At 60.5% G+C, this 5,959-nt stretch overlaps 1 long non-coding RNA gene across 2 annotated transcripts in view; it reads right to left on the minus strand.

Annotated features, from left to right (window-relative positions):
* The window catches only part of LOC147997677 (uncharacterized), an 18,762-nt gene extending 13,314 nt beyond the window's left edge, over nt 1–5,448 (minus strand). The window contains exon 1 of one of the 2 annotated variants that reach the window (XR_015647614.1): nt 5,150–5,448. This is a non-coding gene — a long non-coding RNA (uncharacterized LOC147997677). Of the gene's footprint in view, nt 1–5,123 lie in introns of both variants that reach the window. The other variant, XR_015647616.1, reaches the window with a different exon arrangement.
* Nucleotides 5,449–5,959: the final 511 nt, after the last annotated feature.

Consider the following 5,959-nt stretch of genomic DNA (forward strand, 5'->3'; position numbering starts at 1 on the left):
CGTGCGCGCCCGGCTGCCCCCCCCGTTGAGGAGGGGCCCGGCAGCACGGCCGCGGGTCGGCCAGACGAGGAGCGAGAGAGAAAGGAACGCCGGCGGGCGGGGAGGGGGAGCGAACCGGCAGAACGAGGACCGTCGACGGCAGGGCCGGCCGCAGCGGCACCCCCCGCGGGAGACGCCTCACAAGGGACCGGGAGGCCGCTCGGGCGGCGACCGGGCACGCGAGCCAAGCCGGCGGGAATCACACTGCACCCAACCCGGAGCAGTCCCGCCACGCCCGCGGCACCGAGCCGACCCGAAACCAACGGACAACCCCCGGGAGCCCGAGGAGACGCCAGCCGACGCGAGAGAGAACCGAGGCAGACGCCGACGCCAACCGACGAAGACCCCCGCGTGGCAGCGGGTCCCAACGTCCGACGACGCGCCGGACGCGGCCGACCGCCGGTTCCCCCAAACAAGAAGTCCGCCCCCGAGAGCGAGGCCAACCCCGCGGTTCACGGACCCTCGAGAGCCCCGCGGAGGGGGAAGGGGGGGTAGGACGGCTCCCGCGATCTCCACCGGCCGTGGGAACGCTGCCGTGGAAGGGGGGGACGAGGCGGCAACCGCAGACGCCCGAGAGCACGCGGCACGCACCACACGCGACACGACCTCGCCGCGAGAGTGGCCGGGACGTGGACGCGCGTGGGAGGGACGCACACGCGACGGAGGGCACGGGGGAAACGGAGGCGGGTGGGACCGGGAGCCCAGCGCCGCCCTTCCAAACCCACCCGTCCCGCGACGACCCCTCGCGGTGAGAGGGGGTACCGCGCACGCGGGCGTGTGCACGGCCCTTCCCCGCCACCTGCCACCAGAAACCCAATCTCCCCCACAAGCTCCGCACAGCGGCAGGTCGACAGAGCCCCGTCCCGCGTGATCCCTCCTCGTACTCGGAGCGGGGAGGCGCGGGTCGCGGTAGGCGAGAGAGCAAACGCTGCGCGCAGAAGGCTGAGGTCAGGGCGGGCAGCCGAGGGGACCATCCGGGAGAAGCCCCTCGGAGATCGTAAAGCCCTTTCCGAAGATAGCTAGAGAAGGCAAATTCCTCACTGAGGGCGGGACGAACCCAACACCGACGAGCAGCCAAGGGCTCCGTGCACGCAACGGGAAACGAGCAACAGGCGCGGGACAGAACGGGAAGGACCACGCGCCAGCTGGTGGGGGGTCTGCGGTATCGGCAAAGGTCTCTTTCTCCGGGGTCTTCTTGAGCATTCGCGGACCGGGGGGACCTGCGACAGGTCCCCGCCGAGGGCCAGGCCTCTTCAAGGCGCACACAAAGGAGGAGCCTTGACTTGAGGGAGTCCGGTCTTTAAAAAGGGCCAGCCGCGATCGCTCAGCACCACCCTAACCGCGCAGGGCCCGCGGGTGAAGGCACCAAAAACATAGGCACGGGGTGGGCGCTCACCCAACGGAAGGAGCCTTTTAACCGCACACTCAACTCCTCGACCCCCCCCCTTTTCTGTCACCGTGCAGAAAGCCGGCAACTAGGACAAGGGAAAGCGTAAAGGCACAAGCACCATGGAGCACAGGAGGCACGCCGGGGAGCGGGAAGCGCCACCGCCAACTCAGAAGCGGGCACCTTGGTGGTCAAAGCCCGGAACGCTCCAGGAGCACCGCAAGGCTCACACAAAGCAGGGCGCGTGCACACACCATTCGGGAAGGGTATGCACCGCAGCGGGTCTACCACCTTCCCCCGGCACGGGGGAAGAGGGCCGCGAAGCAGTGAACGGCGTGGGGGCAAGCGCCCCCGACACGTCCACAGGGACACCGCGAACCACAGCAACAAGTGTGCGCGGGTCAGCGCTCGTGCCGGACAGCCGCACCCCTGACTTCCACACACCACCCTGCAAAGGAATGGGGAGGAGAGACGAGGGGCCCGCTGGCAGAACGAGAAGAGCGGTCGCCATTCGCGCTGAATGACCATTCGCCATGAATGTCCGTCCCTCGCCTGGCGCGGCTTAGGCCCCGGCCCGAAGAGAACGCGGCAGCACCACATCGATCCAACGGGAGCGAGACACGCCATGCATCGGGAACAACGGGCGTGAGAGCTTTCTAACACGCACTGGACGGGAATACGAGCGAGAAGAGCGAGAGAGAGCACGGGAAGAAGTCGCTAACACTGCCACACACACACAAAAAAAAAAAAATTTACCCTTCTCGAGGGCGAGAAAAAAAAGGAAGCGTTGCACTCGGGAGGCACGTGGCGTGGAAGAACGGGACTCAACGGGCAGCGGAGGTTCGGGAACTCCTTCAAAAAAAATAAAAATAAAAAAAAAATAAAAATAAAAAAATAAAATCCCCTTCGAAGGAGAAAAGGTGCAACTCGGGAGGCACACAGCAGGAAAGAAAGGGACACACCACCAAGCAGCGGAGGTTCGGGAACTCCTTCCAAAAAACAAAAAAAAAAAAAACAAAAAAAAAAACAAATAAAAAAACCGGTCGGCCGCAGAGGAGCACGCCAGGGGGTCACTAGCACCAAACGGGAAAACCCTTCCAGTCGCACTCGGCACCAACGACTCCTACCGGTAACGGACGACAACCACCACGGGGAAATCGGGAACGCCTGACACGCGGGACGGTTGTCATAAAGCTGCCCCAGAGAGCACAGGCAAGCAAGCACGGGAAAGCAGGAAGCGCGTACTCATGGGGGGGACGCTAAGCTTCAAGCATCGAAGAGGCCCATGCGCAGAAGAAAAGAGCTAGGGCTGGACAAGCAAACAGCCTTGGTGCAAGCCTCTTCCAACGTCCTTTAATGACAAAAAGAGTCAAAAGGACAGCGTGTCAGCATATATCTCCAGGTACAATAAGGACAGATAGCAAAGATGAAAAGTGTAAAAGACACAGGGATAAACATGACAGGCCACACGGAACGTCTGGAAGTCATGTTCGGTGACGTGTCCCCAAGAGGTCCCCATGTAGAAAGAGAACCGGACCGCAAAGGAACAACTGGTCGACCTTAGAACCCTGAGTGCTCACAGACCGAGGAGGCCATGGTAGATAGCCTGGAACACAGCTTCCCCTCGGCCTCAGAAGTCCATGCTCCCGCTGGCAGGGACCGGGGAGGATCCTGGAAAAAATAAAGTCTCGGAGGCGCCCCCTAGCCGGGACACCTCGGCTCGGAGGCCGGGGACACAGCACCCTCTCGGCCTCAGAGGTCCAGGCTCCCGCTATCAGGGACCGAAGGGACTCCTGGAAAAGAAAAAAAAAAAAATCCGTGGCGCCACCTAGCCGGGCCACCTCGGCTCGGAGGCCGGGGACACAGCACCCTCTCGGCCTCAGAGGTCCAGGCTCCCGCTATCAGGGACCGAAGGGACTCCTGGAAAAGAAAAAAAAAAAAAAAAACTCCGTGGCGCCCCCTAGCCGGGCCACCTCGGCTCGGAGGCCGGGGACACAGCACCCTCTCGGCCTCAGAGGTCCAGGCTCCCGCTATCAGGGACCGAAGGGACTCCTGGAAAAGAAAAAAAAAAAAAAAAACTCCGTGGCGCCCCCTAGCCGGGCCACCTCGGCTCGGAGGCCGGGGACACAGCACCCTCTCGGCCTCAGAGGTCCAGGCTCCCGCTATCAGGGACCGAAGGGACTCCTGGAAAAGAAAAAAAAAAAATCCGTGGCGCCACCTAGCCGGGCCACCTCGGCTCGGAGGCCGGGGACACAGCACCCTCTCGGCCTCAGAGGTCCAGGCTCCCGCTATCAGGGACCGAAGGGACTCCTGGAAAAGAAAAAAAAAAAAAAAAAAACTCCGTGGCGCCCCCTAGCCGGGCCACCTCGGCTCGGAGGCCGGGGACACAGCACCCTCTCGGCCTCAGAGGTCCAGGCTCCCGCTATCAGGGACCGAAGGGACTCCTGGAAAAGAAAAAAAAAAAAAAAAACTCCGTGGCGCCCCCTAGCCGGGCCACCTCGGCTCGGAGGCCGGGGACACAGCACCCTCTCGGCCTCAGAGGTCCAGGCTCCCGCTATCAGGGACCGAAGGGACTCCTGGAAAAGAAAAAAAAAAAAAAAAAAACTCCGTGGCGCCCCCTAGCCGGGCCACCTCGGCTCGGAGGCCGGGGACACAGCACCCTCTCGGCCTCAGAGGTCCAGGCTCCCGCTATCAGGGACCGAAGGGACTCCTGGAAAAGAAAAAAAAAAAAAAAAAACTCCGTGGCGCCCCCTAGCCGGGCCACCTCGGCTCGGAGGCCGGGGACACAGCACCCTCTCGGCCTCAGAGGTCCAGGCTCCCGCTATCAGGGACCGAAGGGACTCCTGGAAAAGAAAAAAAAAAAAAAAACTCCGTGGCGCCCCCTAGCCGGGCCACCTCGGCTCGGAGGCCGGGGACACAGCACCCTCTCGGCCTCAGAGGTCCAGGCTCCCGCTATCAGGGACCGAAGGGACTCCTGGAAAAGAAAAAAAAAACTCCGTGGCGCCCCCTAGCCGGGCCACCTCGGCTCGGAGGCCGGGGACACAGCACCCTCTCGGCCTCAAAAGTGTCTATGGTCCCGCTGGCTGGGACCGAAGGGACTCCTGGAAAAGAAAAAAAAAAAAAAAAACTCCGTGGCGCCCCCTAGCCGGGCCACCTCGGCTCGGAGGCCGGGGACACAGCACCCTCTCGGCCTCAAAAGTGTCTATGGTCCCGCTGGCTGGGACCGGAGAGGAGGGAAGAAATAAAAAAAATAAAATAAAATAAAATAAAAAATTTAAAAAAAAAAATTGGAAAAAAAAAAAAAATCCGGGACGGGGCCCAAGCCTTCTGGTCGACCTCATCCAGCTGCCACCAACCCCTCCTTGTGTCCCAATAGGTCGTACAGCCACCCTCCTCCCCTGAAGTTCTCCAGGTACAACCTCCTAGCTAGAGATGGTCCCCAGACAGGACGGCGTCTCCGTCGCGCACCCGCCTGCTTGCCTGTCACCCTCTCACCCTGGCCGGCTCACCACAGGCACTTCCCCGTCCTTTGTCACCAACCGGGGGACAGGAGCGTTGCGGAAACTTGTCGCCACTAGGTGTCGCCCGACAGCGATCTCGATCAAGCAAACCAATACAGACTGTCACGCGCCGCCGCCGCCACACACACTCATTCCGTCTCTCCAGAGTGACCTCCCTAGCTCAGGGGGACACTCACCCACGCACAACGGGGCAGGTACCCACCACTTCTCCCGAATGGCACAAACGGTCCCGGTTGTCCCGCCGGAACACAGTGAACGCGGGATGGACTCGGGGCCAACCCCCTCAGGCACCCAGAAAAGGAAAGTAGGACGGAGCGGTGAAAACAGGCCACCTCTAAGTGAAAGGACATGCACTCTCGAATCGGTTAACAATTAGCAAGGAACAGGCACAGTTAGGAAAAGGGAGCGTCCAAACTCCGGCGTGAGGGGAGGGTGGCGGCGACCTCAGTTCCACACCATTTTTAAATGGCTCACTCATTTTTAAAACCCTCCACCGATCCCGATGGGGGGGAGGGGGGGGTTGTTGTTGTTCTCTGTTCCTCGCTGCCACCGCCAGCCGGCACTCACCAAACCACACACCTGCCACCCTCTTTGGAAGACTAAACACAGAGAGTAAATTAAAAGAATGGTGGAATGATGGTGGAATGGTTAAAATTCCCGTGATTTGTTTTCACTCTGATCAAAACATACTTATTTTGTGCATTTGCATTCCCTTGTTCACACGTGCCTCTGTGTGTGTGGTGGGGGGAGGGAGGGAGGGAGGGAGGGAGGGAGGGAGAAAGAGAGAGAGAGAGAGAGAGAGAGAGAGAGAGAGAGAGAGAGAGAGAGAGCCAATTTAAAAAATAAAAACATGGTTAAATACAGCCACTTTGGGAAGATTGCTAGAGAGAATGCAGTCCAGAGTATGGAGGCCAGAGCTCTGGACGCTCTAGACCACAGGTCTCCCATCTCCCATATACCAGGCACCCAGCACCACCATCCCTACTTTGTTTGTTTGTGCGTTTGTTTGCTT

Source organism: Rattus norvegicus, unplaced genomic scaffold (assembly GCF_021556685.1).
Source record: "Rattus norvegicus strain SHRSP/BbbUtx unplaced genomic scaffold, alternate assembly SHRSP_T2T unassigned-0000078, whole genome shotgun sequence".
Classification (NCBI taxonomy): Eukaryota; Metazoa; Chordata; class Mammalia; order Rodentia; family Muridae; genus Rattus; species Rattus norvegicus.